The following is a 14656-nucleotide window of genomic DNA, read 5'->3' as shown; positions in this document are numbered from 1 at the left end:
AATTAGGTGAATTTTTATGCGCAATTAGAGGGATTTACGAAAAACACTCTAAAATATAAACCAATTGATATATTGATATAATTCTTTCAGCATTTGGTTCATAACTAACATGGCTAGTGCTTGTGCCTCTATCTAGTGTTTACACAAGTTATATTTTTCAAAAAATGATTTCAAAGTTGAAACTACACAAATTTTCAGAAATTTTCTACCTAATTATATATTCATAGAGGTACCTAGCCTACCATAACGTAGATATTAACTTTTCCAAGGCACATGCACTAGTTTTATGTATAGATAACAAGTATTTCAAATTTCAAGGCTCTATCTCAAATACTTTTTTCAAAATCATGTTTTCGGTAATGTGCGTCAGGCTTAAATGATGATTGCGAGAAAACACCAATTTTTTTAAATTTCTCAAGGAATTTGACTTAATTTATTTAAAATGCAACACTTTAGTAGGTTTACACCTATCAAATTGTTCATTTGAATGCTGTTTACCCTGCAGGTAGCTCCTGTGCCACCATATTGTGCAGAAGTTGCCAAAATTTTCATCGTGATCCTGAATTTATTGCATTCACCCTTGGTGGCTGGCTATTTTTAGCAGGGGGGGGGGGGGCTGATTGGATTACATGTAAACTTTTTTTCTTTTTCTTTGAATGTTTCTAACTTATCTCATTGATAGATAACAGTTTAAAGTTAATAATTTTACCACTTAAAAGCCCAATGAAGCATGTATTCACGAGACTAAAGTAAAATACATGTATGCTATGAAATTCTGTAAATTCAAAATTCTGGAAAATTTCATGATTTGAGCTCAGACCACTATTCCAAAATCTTCTATATCCTATAGTAAAAACAAGAAATTCGAGAGTTTAGTTCATATATAAGCGCGTAAATTCAGGGGAAATCCTGCTTATGGCTCATAGGCCAGCATTTTAGCTACGCATTGTGAAGTGGTTTTCGCCCCACATACCCAACATAACTTTTGAAATAATCAAACCTTTACAAAGGAGGGGTATCCCAGTACAGGTATGCCAGTACATCCGAGCCCAATATCTAAGGGAATCCCCCACCGTGTTTGGTTTCCTTACTCCAAGCAAAAAAAGTCCAGGGAATCCCTTATTTCATCATCAATCTGTCTCTCAGGATCAATGGATTTCATACATGTAACCGAAATTCGTTACCTATCCCATTTGCTGAAATTATGGCAACATTTATGGGGGACCTCTTCTTCACTCTAGGTACTATTTTTGGGGTCCGGCACTACGCATCTTCGAGCTACTAACCTGATTGTGGTCTGATGCCATTTTCATTTCTTTCAAAAAATGACACCCAACGACCTTCAGATCAATGTTTTGGGCTATAAAGTCTATTGTGAATATATTGTAGATGGCAGCACTGCACGGGTATAAATAGTATCGGTTTAACACCTCTGAAAGTAACTTAGAACACGTTGCTAAGGGCTGTTGCTAAGGGCTTGGAGGAGTCTTGTTTGACCCCCCAAAACATGCCTTTCCCGTTATCTGACCACTCCAAAAATTTCGGAGGTCATTCTACCCATCTATAGTGTTCAATAACAGTACTTTTTAAAAAACTGAGAAATTTAAGATTTTCCTTGAAATTCTAGTATACCAATACCTTTTTAAAGAAATGTCTGCGTTGCGCAAAATAACCCCGGCAATGCTGTGCAGTTTGAAAAAGGCCAGAATACATTTGTAGACGCCGCCAAAATCCAGGAAGAAAGCCACTAAATATTTGGATGGATATATGAAAGCTGTGGGTACTGGAGTGGGTAATGGGTAGTGTAGTGTGATCTGTGTGCATTTGTGGCCAGCACACAGATCACATTGTTCATTGGGGTTTAGTCCAGGACTCGCGAGATTTTCAACAACACGGAAGTAACGTGTAATAAATGATGACTTGAATTGCATGACTACCTACCACCCCTCATTATTGTTGGAAAACTAAACGTTCCGCACTGACTAAAAATTAGTAATAATAATTAATAACATTTTAGAAATGGCCAGAATTTTAACTTAGGTTCTATCTCATTTTTATTTTACAATTGCGATTGATAAAATTTTTTTTTTAAGGCCGTTAAGGTTTCATGTTTCGTCTGCAATTCACTGCAAATAGTTACGCAACTACGCACATTTCAGTGTTTTTGGCAGCTGTACACTCAATCGGCACCGTTCGTGACTAGCTTCACTGCGGAATTATCATTAATTAACATCGCCATATCACATCATCAACTTATATTGTGCCTTAAAACCCTAACAGCCAAAATAATTGAAATGCACACACGATTTCTATCATTGAAAATTGAGAGAGTGGCCGTGTTTGTGTTCTGCTGCTTCGCGTAAATCCCGCGCGGTGGCGCAACCGTTATATATATATATATATATATATATATATATATATATATATATATATATATATATATATATATATATATATATATATATATATATATATATATATATATATATATATATAGTAGTAGGGTTCAGTTATCAGCGGTTAAACAATATCAACAAGTAGTGCATGGGAGCTGGTGTTCATGGCCAGTATTGCAGTATCTGACAACCTTCGTGGATATGTACATACATGAACATAAATAGGAATTATATAAATAAACAAGTGTGGAAGTGACGTATGTATCTACATAGGTAAACTAAATATGGTGCGGCCATGGACTCCGTTGAGTGCAAAAGTATATTTTTAGAAAATTGTGACGTGTGCAGACACGTCATCGCCCATGACCGTCATCGCCGTATGTGGAAGAGGACCTGCACACGTTACACAAGAGAAATTAATATAAATAGGGAGGTTTTTGTAAGCACGATATAGTAGAGCTCCGGGGAATGATCTGTATACATCATTGAGAGAGAGAGAGCTCCGGGGAATGATCTGTATACATCTAGAGAGAGCGAGAGAGAGAGCTCCGGGGAATGATCTGTATACATATAGGAAAAGCTCCGGGGAATGATCTGTATACATCTAGTAAGAAGAAATAAACGAAAGATGACTTTAGAAATTGTTAAGTTTTTCTGGGAGCCGTGTAAGAAGTCAAGACCAAGGACGGAGATCTGATCTGAGAGAGTGTCCTCGCAACATCGTCGAGAGGAATTATCACCACGACGCTACTGGGACAACCCAACCCGGATTCACAGCACTGGAAGATACACGGACCATAACATAGGTGGAGGAGAAACCACACCCACAACACTATCACCAAGTGGACTTCGGGACGCCATAACTACACAACACATCGCTAGTTTTGTTCGTCGCAGAATCAACCAGAATTCGGGGATCATCTGCAGATCATTCAAAATTACAGTTAACATATCGTCAACATGTGACTCATTCGTGAATGACTGAGAATCCGGCCGTTATTGTCCAGCGTTTGGACATTTTCAAGCGGCGAAACTCAAACTTTCATGTTTTCGCGGCAGAAGGAGTTTTGATGAGCTTTCAGCATCTACGTTTTCTGCAAATTTGGAGGGCCAAATTTAATTGAACAAGGGGGCATCTGTCACCCTGATATAAGTTGCATATTCTATAATCATATATATCTACAATTTCATATCGAATGGTTCATAATATTTCATATCTCTTACTATATGAAATGCTTAAAAATGATAATAATAGTATTAATAATGTAATAACTCAATATGTATTCAAAGTAATTAGCTCTTGTCAGTGCTCCTCATTAATTAATTTACGTCTCTCAAACAAGTCACTAGCTGTTAGTTTGTAAATCCTGATGTCTACAACTTGTCTCACACCTAGTTCTCACATTATACTCATGATTCTGTATGATAATCATTCTCATTCTGGGATGCAATAAAGATAGTACATATAAGGTTTAACTGCCTTGTTGTTCCGGATGGGTGGAATCCTGTACCGCTGGTGAAAATGCTAGTTTCCCAGCCAGCCTGCAGATACAACAACCAGTCGGTTACAAAAGGCAGATACAATTCTAGCACATGAAAGGAATGATTACAATATCTTAACTAGGAATGATTACAATATCTCAACTTACCAAACTCCGTTAACAGATCCTCCGCGAAACTAATAAGATGTCCTCAGTCATAAAATGCAACGCAAGCAGCAGAAATTCATTATGTGTATCTTGTATCTATTTCCGTAACTCGCTCGATGTCCTAAACTAAATCCTACTATTGGTTAATTCTTTTTAAAATGTATTTCTATTGGATAGGTCGATGTGCTCCTCTTGTGAACATCATATAGGAGAACGATAACCACACTCACGTGGTGAACGGATAATAAGATAAAAACCCACTATCTACAGATTAAAAGAATTTAGAAAAAAGAATTTATTCATTCAATCATAAAAACATAGAACAGGACGTTTCGATCTCACCCTAGAGATCATCGTCAGGTGTGAGATATAGACTAAAACCATTCATTTCATTTTTATTGTTCCACAAAAACATGTTTTGCACAGAACATTCATACATTTCATTTTAACAGTGGATGGCATTGTACAGCGAAGCAAATCGTTGACAAGTTTACGTAAAGAGACACATATACATGTACGCTGGATAAATATTACGGGGCCTCGTTTACGCACCCCCAACTAATTTACTAAAGTTACTTAGTTTTACCGCCAGCTTGTGCGTATTGAAAAGTTCCCCCAGGTTTTCTATTGTTGGTACCCCCCAATAGTAACGCGAGAAAAGGCGCGCTCTTTCATTCGCATATACAGGGCATTCTAAAATGGCATGTCTTTCATCCCCCAGGGTTTGGGTGTTACACTTCATACATAGTCTATCTTCTCGAGCAATACGATGACGGCGCCCTATCTCAATCGGTAAGCTATGGTTGCTGCAACGGAAACGACATAAAGTAATTCTATGGTTAGCCTGTAAATTTAATAAATACCATTCCGGTTCAAAGTTTGTTTTAATGCGGCAGTATGTGACAGCTTTAGGGGAGTTGGCGCAGTCTGCGCGCCATTTTTGTATATATTGGTCAGTTAATCTATGCTTGACAGAGTGATAGATAAAGTCTATATTAACGAAGGGTTGAGCTTGTTGGTTCTGCCAGATGTTTGCCATTCCACATTCCTCCAGGATATTTCTTATGTGGCGAAGCCATTTGGAAAGGGTTCCTTCATCCAGATATGCTCGGTAAATTGCATTGTACATTCTACTAGACAAAGTGGATCCATTCTTCATCACCAGACCTGCCCAAAATTTAACCATACGTGCCTTAATTTCTACTTCTAAAGGGGGCCTCCCTAATTCGCCGTAGACCGTCACGCTTGGGGTGCTGCGATTTAGTTTTAGAATGTATTTACAGAAAGTAAGATGTACCTTCTCGATGATTTTAATATGTTCGTTACCCCAGATTTCACAGCCATAAGTCAGAATAGGTTTAACTAACGTATCAGGGGTATATATACAGAGGAGAACAGGTTAATAGAGTAAATTGGTGAGTGAGTAAATAATTAGTGTTTGGCAAGGCATAGTGGTATACTTAGAAGAAGGGGGTTGTGCGGAGAAAAGCCATTATTCAAATTGGTACTAATATCTGAGTCACGGGTAATTAGAGCAGACTCAACTATGTGGCGTTTAGTGTAATTGCTGGATGTATAAAAAATTTCGGCTTTATCAAAATTAAAACGATGACCAGTGTTCCAAACGTGATTGGCAACGCTGCCCGAGGACGAATCCAAAAACCAACGACGGAATACGCGGACAATTTTTACTGGTAGAATATAACCGTTAACTGCAATACAAATTACAAACATTAAGGTTTACAGAATATTGTTGTAATTATCAAAAATAAATTAAATTGGACGGAAACAGAGGAAACCAGACAACTTACAATTTATTCCGCTTCTTCAAGTAACGAAACACTACAGTGACCAAAACGCCACGCAGTCACAAACCAAACTGAACAGAAATGCACGTAAATGGGAGAGAGTGCGCATGCGCAGGAGTGGTCTAGTCGTACGAGAACCAGGACGTTTAAACTACAAATAACAGACATTGAACCAACTTAATTTCTTCCAGATTTCGTGAGATTTAGTCGCTCAACTCGTGAAGATTGATATTTTTCGGAGGATATTGAGTGGATCGGTCCGTAAGATAATATTTGTTTTTCTCGTTTCCGAATATCACCTAAACTTTTGTTTACCGTTGCTAACAGTAACCAGACACTTCCGGTTTTTGCAGCGCGCGATCACTACGATTTGTGGAGAACAACTAAATTTGTCAAATATTATGATTGCGTATGAAATTAAATAAAATTGCGTACGTAAGTAAACCGTCTAACGAACTAAAATCAGACTATGTTAGTATATTTATTACTCGTTCAGGGTTTCCTATAAATCGGTAAACGGAGGCTCCCCCAGTGATCTCTAAAATAAAGAAAAAAAAGAAAAAAAACGAAAACTGCCCTGTACTGTGTAGACCAATCCAGCCACGACAGTAACACCAAACTACTGGTTTTACTTAACTCCCATTATTTGAAGAAAATAATTAATAAATAAAAATAGTTAAGGATTAAATAAGCCTAGACAGAATGAACGACAGAGTATATAGAGACAGTACTTCTTCCCTAGAGGATAGCCCTACCTATTCGTCGCTCTCATCTACTGATGAATAGTTAGTAGGTCTAAATAAGACATGTCCCCTCTGATCCTGGACATACACTTAGCAATGGGAACCAAACAAGAGACGCAGCAAACACATCGGAGACCAGCCAAGCCGTTGCTAACCTGCTCATGGACCAAACACCTCAGAGTCACATTAACAAATTACTTGGGCAGCCTATGGATAGTTCATCCCCAAACTATGGTAACGAAACATCAACTAAACCTAGCGGCAAGAAAAGAAAACGCAACAAATCGAAACCACATTCACCCACAGACCACCTTCAGCCTAACTCAAGGAGCAAGTAGCAAAAGCGGCAAAAATACCTGTTCCAAATGCCGGCGGTCAACCAAAAACACGAACATCAGGTGCTCAATCTGTCAAAACTACCTATGCGACTCTTGTAGCAACATCCCGCAAGCAGTTCTTCTTATTATGGAAGAGGTCGATATCCCAAGCTTATTAATAACCTGTGACACGTGCCGCAACTCAGTATTATCCTTTAAAGAACTCGCAGATTCCGCCCGAGACCTAAAAACATCTTCAAACTCCGGCTTCATCGAGATGAATAAAAGACTTAACTACCATCGAAGAGAACCTTAAATTTGAAATTGATAGAACTGTTACCGAAAGGATTGAACCATTTACCGAGGAGCTAGGTAATGCCACAGCGGGTATTAGCGAACTCAGAATAGAGGTCGACAACTAAAACACGATAGAGTTGGCTTAAAACCCGAACTCTTGGCAAATACAGTCGACCAAAAGATCGAAGCCTATGACCGCAAACGACGAGACGGAGAGAGAAGAAGCACTAACGTGGTAATCTACGACTTCCTCGAAAATGATCTAGATGACCCAGCCGAGGAAAAACGGCATGATATCTCTAGTTTAAACGCCCTACTTACTAACGTAGGCCTAAAGGATAAAGCTACCCTCGTTACAGCCTTTCGTATGGCAGAAAAAAAACCTAACTTTGTGAGGCCAATAAAAGCAATATTCAACAGTATGGGAGAGCGAGATCTTTTCTTAAACACCGTTAGTGGCAAACAACTAATACACCCTGAGGATAAAAGGACGCAGGCACCAATATTAAAATTTGCCCCCGACCGCTCGACCGGAGATAGAATGCACTACAAAAAGCTGAAGGAAGAACTAGCCACTAGACAAAGAGCTGGAGAGACAGATCTAAAAATCAGTGACGATAAAATTGTGAAGAAACGGCCCTTTCGGAGGAGAGAACTGCCCACCCCACCAACAAAAATTTTGAAAATATGGTACCATTTAAAGGCTTTTAGAGGGCTTCTAGAGGCTAGCAGAGCAATCCAGAATAAACGAATTCGAGACAAGATTTCAACAGATGCGGATAAAAAATGAAGCTGGCGAACCCATGAAAGAATGGTTGTCGCCAACTTCGCCTAGTGCCCCTATAATCTATAAAAGTGCCCCTTAACAATTATACAGAATATGGCTAAGTGCCCCTTCATTGTTAACGATCGGCAAAAATTGCCTCGTCTTCACATTTATCCTTATGTCGTGTGCCATCTTCCAAACCAAAAGTGCCGCTAAAATTTTAAAAATTAGGCAAAAAAGTGCCCTTTTCTTCATCATTTTCCGCGTATAGTGCCCTCTTCTAAAGTACGAGTGCCCCTTTAGCCCTCCCTGAAAAGGCAAGGACAAGGTGCCCTCATCTAAAGCATGAGTGCCCCTTGCAAAAGGAAAGTGCCCTTTTTAATTTATCATGATTAAAGGCTTTACAAATATGATTATATCTCCTCACTTTCTCGGCAGCAGTATATACCGATTAATTTTATAATTATGCCCGGATTACGGACACGGAATTAGCGGTTGCTGAAATAATGCCGTCAAAAATATTGCCGGTGAAATTTCGAAGGGCACTTAAAAATTCGAGACCGTATTGGGCAATACGGCTAATACGGTCTGGATCCGCCCCTGATCATGATAACTGAAGTGAAACCAAAGAGGAAATCAAAGTTAGGAAATGTAAACCCCGACTCACTGTTGTGACCTGGATACCAAGCTCCTGTACATAATCTAAATGAGATCGGGCGCGGTATTTGTATATACGTTGGAAACAATATGATAATAAATGAAATAACCTCAAAAATAAGTGCCTCCGAAAATAAGTGGATTAGGGTTCTCAAAGAGGATGGACATTCCCTTCTTACCGGTACTATATACAGGAGCCAAAACTCTACTGTTGAAAACAATATGAAGTTAAATCACATGATTAGAAGCATGTCAGACGAACTGAGGGGTTGCGACGACCTATTGATCACTGGGGATTTCAACTTCCCTGAAATAAACTGGGAGACTGAAGCATCAACAGCCAATAGAAACCATGAATCAAGCCTATTCATTGAAACGGTAAATGACTGCTATCTTCGCCAATTCGTAGACGAGCCAACTAGGTACAGGTCTATTCAACAGCCGAGTCTTTTAGATCTAATTCTATCAAACCGTGAAGACGCCATTGATCAAGTAACTTATGACCACCCCATAGGAAAAAGCGATCACATAGTTATCACCTTCAACTACAGCGCTAAATATAGAGAACCCCCAGTGTCATGCACAGTAATACATAAATACGACCTCGGCGACTATGAGGATAAAGGCAGAGCATTGATACGAGAGAACTGTCAAACAAAATCGAGGCGACAGACGATGTTGAAATCGCTTAGATTCTTTTCAAAACCGAACTGATTAAACTGCGCGACAAACATGTTCCAAGACGATCTCCAAAGCCTGGTCGAAAATACAGACAAAAACCATTATGGATGGACCCAACAACAATGAAAGCCATCAAAGACAAGATAGCGAGGCCACTGAATTTAATATTCCAAAAAACGCTCAATACCTCTACACTGCCGTTGGATTGGAAAATGGGGATAGTTAAGCCGATCCATAAAAAGGGCGATAAATCCAGAGCATCCAACTACAGACCAGTTAGTCTAACATGCATATGTTGCCAAATATTAGAAACACTTATTAGGGACGAAATTATGAACCACCTGACAACAGAAAACATCATCTCTTCAAATCAGCATGGCTTCCTCCCAAAGAGAAATTGCACATCAAACCTATTATGTCATAACAACTGGACTAAATTCTTAGACGACGGAGACTCCGTTGACATAATATATCTCGATTTTCAAAAAGCCTTTGACTCGGTACCACATAAACGCCTCATTGCGAAGGCACGAAACTTCGGAATAACTGATCGCCTGTTAAACTGGCTCGAAGCATTCCTGGTCGGCAGAACACAAAGAGTTGCGATCGAAAACGAGTCTTCCGCGCCAACCAGAGTCAAGAGTGGCATCCCTCAGGGATCAGTATTAGGCCCGACCCTCTTCCTCAGTAAATGACCTCACCGAGAATGTAAGCAGCTATATCGAGATGTTTGCCTACGACGGTAAGCTTTACCGCCGAATAAAAACTCCGACTGTGAGACACTACAGAGTGACTTAAATAAACTTGAATCTTGGTCTCGAATCTGGCAACTAACGTTCAATCCTGGGAAATGTAAATGTCTGAGAATCGGAAAACGCCACCCGCCGTATGAATATAAAATGACAGACGAAACAGGACAGTACGTGACACTTGAATCGAGTAGTGAAGAACGTGACTTAGGTGTCCTCATCCAAAACGACCTTAAACCCCAATCCCATATAAACAACATAACCAAATCAGCAAATAGGGTACTCTATACAATTAGACATTCCTTCAGTCATCTAGATAGATCACTATTCCTGAAACTCTACAAAGCCTTGTTTTGGAATACTCCGTTGCCGTTTGGAACCCGTCGTTACGTAAAGACATCTTGAAACTTGAATCGGTTAAACGTCGGGCAACTAAGCTTCACAAGAATATACGTTCACTTCCTTACAGGCAAAGACTCGAATATCTTAAACTCCCTAGTTTGAGCCACAGGAGAAAGCGGGGCGACAATTCAATTCAATTCAATTCAAAATATCTTGATTATTCCGTAATGCTTTAGTTACTTTTACTTTTGGTTTTGCACAATAAAGATGAGAAAAAAAAACAGTATAAAATATGAGAAATTCCTTAACAGTATTTACATTTTGTACATGATAGGAAATTATATACATATCTGGCATAGTTAAGTATTGTTTCTTTATTTACAGCGGGTTTGTTTTGCTAAGCCAAATATATTTGCCATGGTTATGAGCCATCAGGGGTGAAGACATAATGGTGACAAATTTGTTTTCAGGGGTTGTAAATTTCTGTTCGGAAAAATGGGTATCAAAACATTTAATTAGTTCAACTCTGTAGCTATCAAATTTGGTACACTGCATAATAAAATGGAATTCGTCTTCAATTATATTACATGAGGTGCATAACCTATTTTGCCTTGGGAAGACAGAATGCCTACCCCTTTCTATTAACAGATGGTGAGCACTCAGTCGCATTCTTGTGACTTCGGATTTATAGGTTTTGTTGATGCTCATTGATAGATAGTGTTCCATGCTGAATTCAGATTTAATTTGGCAGTAGCATTTCAATTTGCTAAATTGGAGGATTTCTTGTTTCCAAAATATTTTGTATCTCTCAGTTAGGACGTGTCTTATAGATTTTGAGAGTTCAGCTGGTACTCTGTCAGTATCTAGCTTGATGTTCCTGTTCGTGGCTGTTAAAAGAGCATCAACAAAACTATCCCTGTACATTTTTTTGACATCATTTCTTTAAAGACTGTATTGATAAGATGACCTTTTCGTGCGCAAGCGTGTTCCCAGTATCTAATGAGTACAGGCATTGATGTACATCGGCAATCTCCCTAGTTCCCCTAGGACAGCTAGATTTGTTGTTTTTCGGTTAACATTCAGAATAAATTTACAGAATTTAATAATCAGTCCAGTTAGATGAGTATCACTGTCAAATGCTTGCTCAATACAGGTTTTCCAGAGGTCATCTTCTTGCTTAATGTTATATTTGAAACGCGAAAAGGAATCCTAAACAGTTTTGGAAAATAGTTAAAAAATTATCAAACAGTAACAGATCCTCACGTAACTTGCGACATGATCGAAGCGTACAAGATATTCTATAATCTTTACTCAAATGCAGAGGAACTCGTACCGCCGCTGGAGACAAACACTCGCACCCGTGGTCATAGACTAAAGATTCGAAAATTGAGATGTAAGACGAGCCTACGAGGGCACTACTTCGCGTTCAGAATCGTAAATCAATGGAATAGTCTACCCACCGATGTGATCGAGGCACCTTCACTAAACCCTTTCAAAGCCCGCCTCGATAAACACTGGGAAGCGACCGGAGACTTTTAGCGACCTCTCGCGCACTCTCTCAACGAAACAAAAAAAAAACGAAATTGTTATTATGGGTCAAAAGACAAATTATCGTATTTATCAAATAAACCGAATTACATCAACTTCAATTAGCGACGAAAGACCATCGCTGGTCACACGTCTAAACAACTGATTACTGATTACGTTATATTAAACCCGGAAATATTCAAACCGTGAAATCAGAATCACAGCAGCGAAAAGAAACAATAATCCAAAAGCTCTGAAGCAACCAACAAACCCAACGGTCCGAAACACTACGCCACGCCACTAGCCGCTTTTTGATTTATGATATCCTTTTTGTGTTCCGAAATTCGAGTTTTTAATTCACGACCAGTTTCTCCAAAGTAAATTCTATCACAGCCAAAACATCCGTGGCCATTTTTTCCTTGGCCATTTTTTCCTAGGCAAATACTTGGCCAATTTTTCCTTGGCCATTTTTTCCTACATTCTAATTAAGTAATGTTGTAATGTTGACGATGTTCTGGCTTTGGTTCCCTTTGATTTCAATGTTGATAACCTTCTCGTATATTTAAACTCCCTTTACCCGTCTCTTGCCTTTACATATGAATGGGAATCCAATAATAAAATACCTTTTCAGGATGTTTTGATTTTTACCTATGGATCCTTTTTGAAATTCGCGGTCTATAGGAAACCTACCAAAGCCGAATCCTACCTTCATTACTTCTCTTTCACATCTCCTGATATTAGATTCCATGACATTTTCCCACATGGACGTTTTCTCATATGACATTATTTTCCCTCATGGCCATATTCCCACATTTTCTTGGACATTTTCCCACATGTTTTTCTTTATAATTCCTTTATTCATTTTAGACATTTATTTAATGCCTATATAGTTAAAAGGATTGAAAGTGAAATTTAGGATTAAATTTTGAATTTATTGAGTAAATAGTCACTTCATTCATGTTCAATTTAAACAGATCAAAGAAGTCAATTATTTGCTTTGATCTACCAAACCATTGTATCAAGCCTCATGTTTTCCTGTAATCACATGAGTGAAATTTGAGCTGAAGTCAGATTCCCAATTTGGCAATTTTGCTCTTAGAAATTAAAGTTATAATAGCGTAATTCGGATTCAATCAACGTTAACCATCAAATCACTCACTAATTAGTTGAAAATGAATGGGTTTTGATCAAATATCAAAGTAATTTCATCACTAAAGATTGTACAATTTTTAATGTTTTTAGCAGGTGATTTTGTCATTATAAAGTCCTGCAATTCAAAATTATTGCTTTTAAAGATTTAAAGATAAATTAGAGCAGTTAGATCGTGTTTGAGTGGTTGAACGAACTAGTCTTGCAGTCCATAGTTTTGGTTGTGATTTCCTCCAAAGACAAAACCAATGAAAAAATAAACAATGGGAAATTATATTATATTACTTATGGTTTTATATATTTACAAAATTATGATATGTTATACGATTATATTTAACTACCTAATACAAATTTAATACATGAAATAAGAAAATGTATTTAAAAATAATCTTTTTCTTAAATCATTGTTTCAGTAAATTGCAAAATATTATGAGTTAATGTTAAATTCACCCATCATCCTAAAAATCGCATATTTTCTCCGATACCACGCAACAATTCCCCAAGATTTTTCACCCTATTATTATAGTCCACGCATAGATTTCGCAATCGAATTTGTAATTGTACATATTTTTGGAAAACACGCTTAGTTGGATTATTTCCAAGATTGTTCTGTGCAGTCATCATCTCTACAGATGCATTGTCCTGCTGGAATCCTTTAATGGTGCGCCAGATAGAAGGATGATGATGTCCTATAATGTTGTAGAACTTGTTATTCCACGACTCACAAATATTATTAGTTCTAGCATCGTTAGTTAATGTTGCTTCGCGGACGTTCCAAATTGATGGTTCGTACATTGGCGGTACTTTTCGGAGTCTGACTATCCCGTTCGGGGAGCTAACTGGTCGCCAAGATCCATTTACGTAAGTTGAATTAAAATAGTCCAGAAGTTCAATTACCTCATCAGGGACGTTTTCGAGGAGATACGCCAATCCAGCAGGTACATCATCTACTGGCAAAAATGCTAAGCCATCAAGCATCCCCACAAATAATTGAAATTCGGCATTTTCTCGATAGTGTTGAGATAAACCAAGTGATTGTATTTTGCGCCATGTCGATTGCGTAAGATGAAGGAAACATCCTTTTACATTCACACGGTTATTAAAAGCAACGTTAATGGCTTGCTGTACTGCTCCCTCGTAGTCCAGCATGATGGTTTCTGGTTCTAGATATAGATTTCGCTCCTGGCAATCATTCATTAGAATACGTAGCATATCTTCATAGGTCCCCTGATCTTTCTTCATTAGTAACAATAAGCAACAGATATTGATGTACCACCAAATTGAATTCGAATTACATAAATTTGCTCGAAAAGTGAAGGGGCCATACTAAAATTGCCATCCATAAACATGACTTGGATGAAGCTAGTTTTCGAAGTGCATCATCGCTAGAAAATATAATTCTTCTTCCTTGCTCTTCATTATCATGAAGGAGAAATCTGTCGGCATCTTCTTCTCCAGATGTCGCAGCCCATTTTCCGTCTATTCTCAATTCTCGTAGTGAATCTGGCTCTTTAGGATAATTCTTTCTACGTTCACGGCGGATACTTTTCTTACAGGCTTCTTCATTTGCAAGAC

At 38.3% G+C, this 14656-nt stretch overlaps 1 protein-coding gene across 3 annotated transcripts in view; it reads right to left on the bottom strand.

The window, feature by feature from the left end:
* Positions 1-14656, bottom strand: part of LOC141909360 (pre-mRNA-splicing factor ATP-dependent RNA helicase DHX16-like) — a 415810-nt gene that overhangs the window by 265105 nt on the left and 136049 nt on the right. The window lies entirely within an intron of this gene.

The sequence above is a fragment of the Tubulanus polymorphus genome, chromosome 7, assembly GCF_964204645.1.
Source record: "Tubulanus polymorphus chromosome 7, tnTubPoly1.2, whole genome shotgun sequence".
Lineage (NCBI taxonomy): Eukaryota > Metazoa > Nemertea > Palaeonemertea > Tubulaniformes > Tubulanidae > Tubulanus > Tubulanus polymorphus.
The sequence above is the reverse complement of the archived record's forward strand: the minus strand, read 5'-3'. Positions and strand labels throughout refer to the sequence as shown.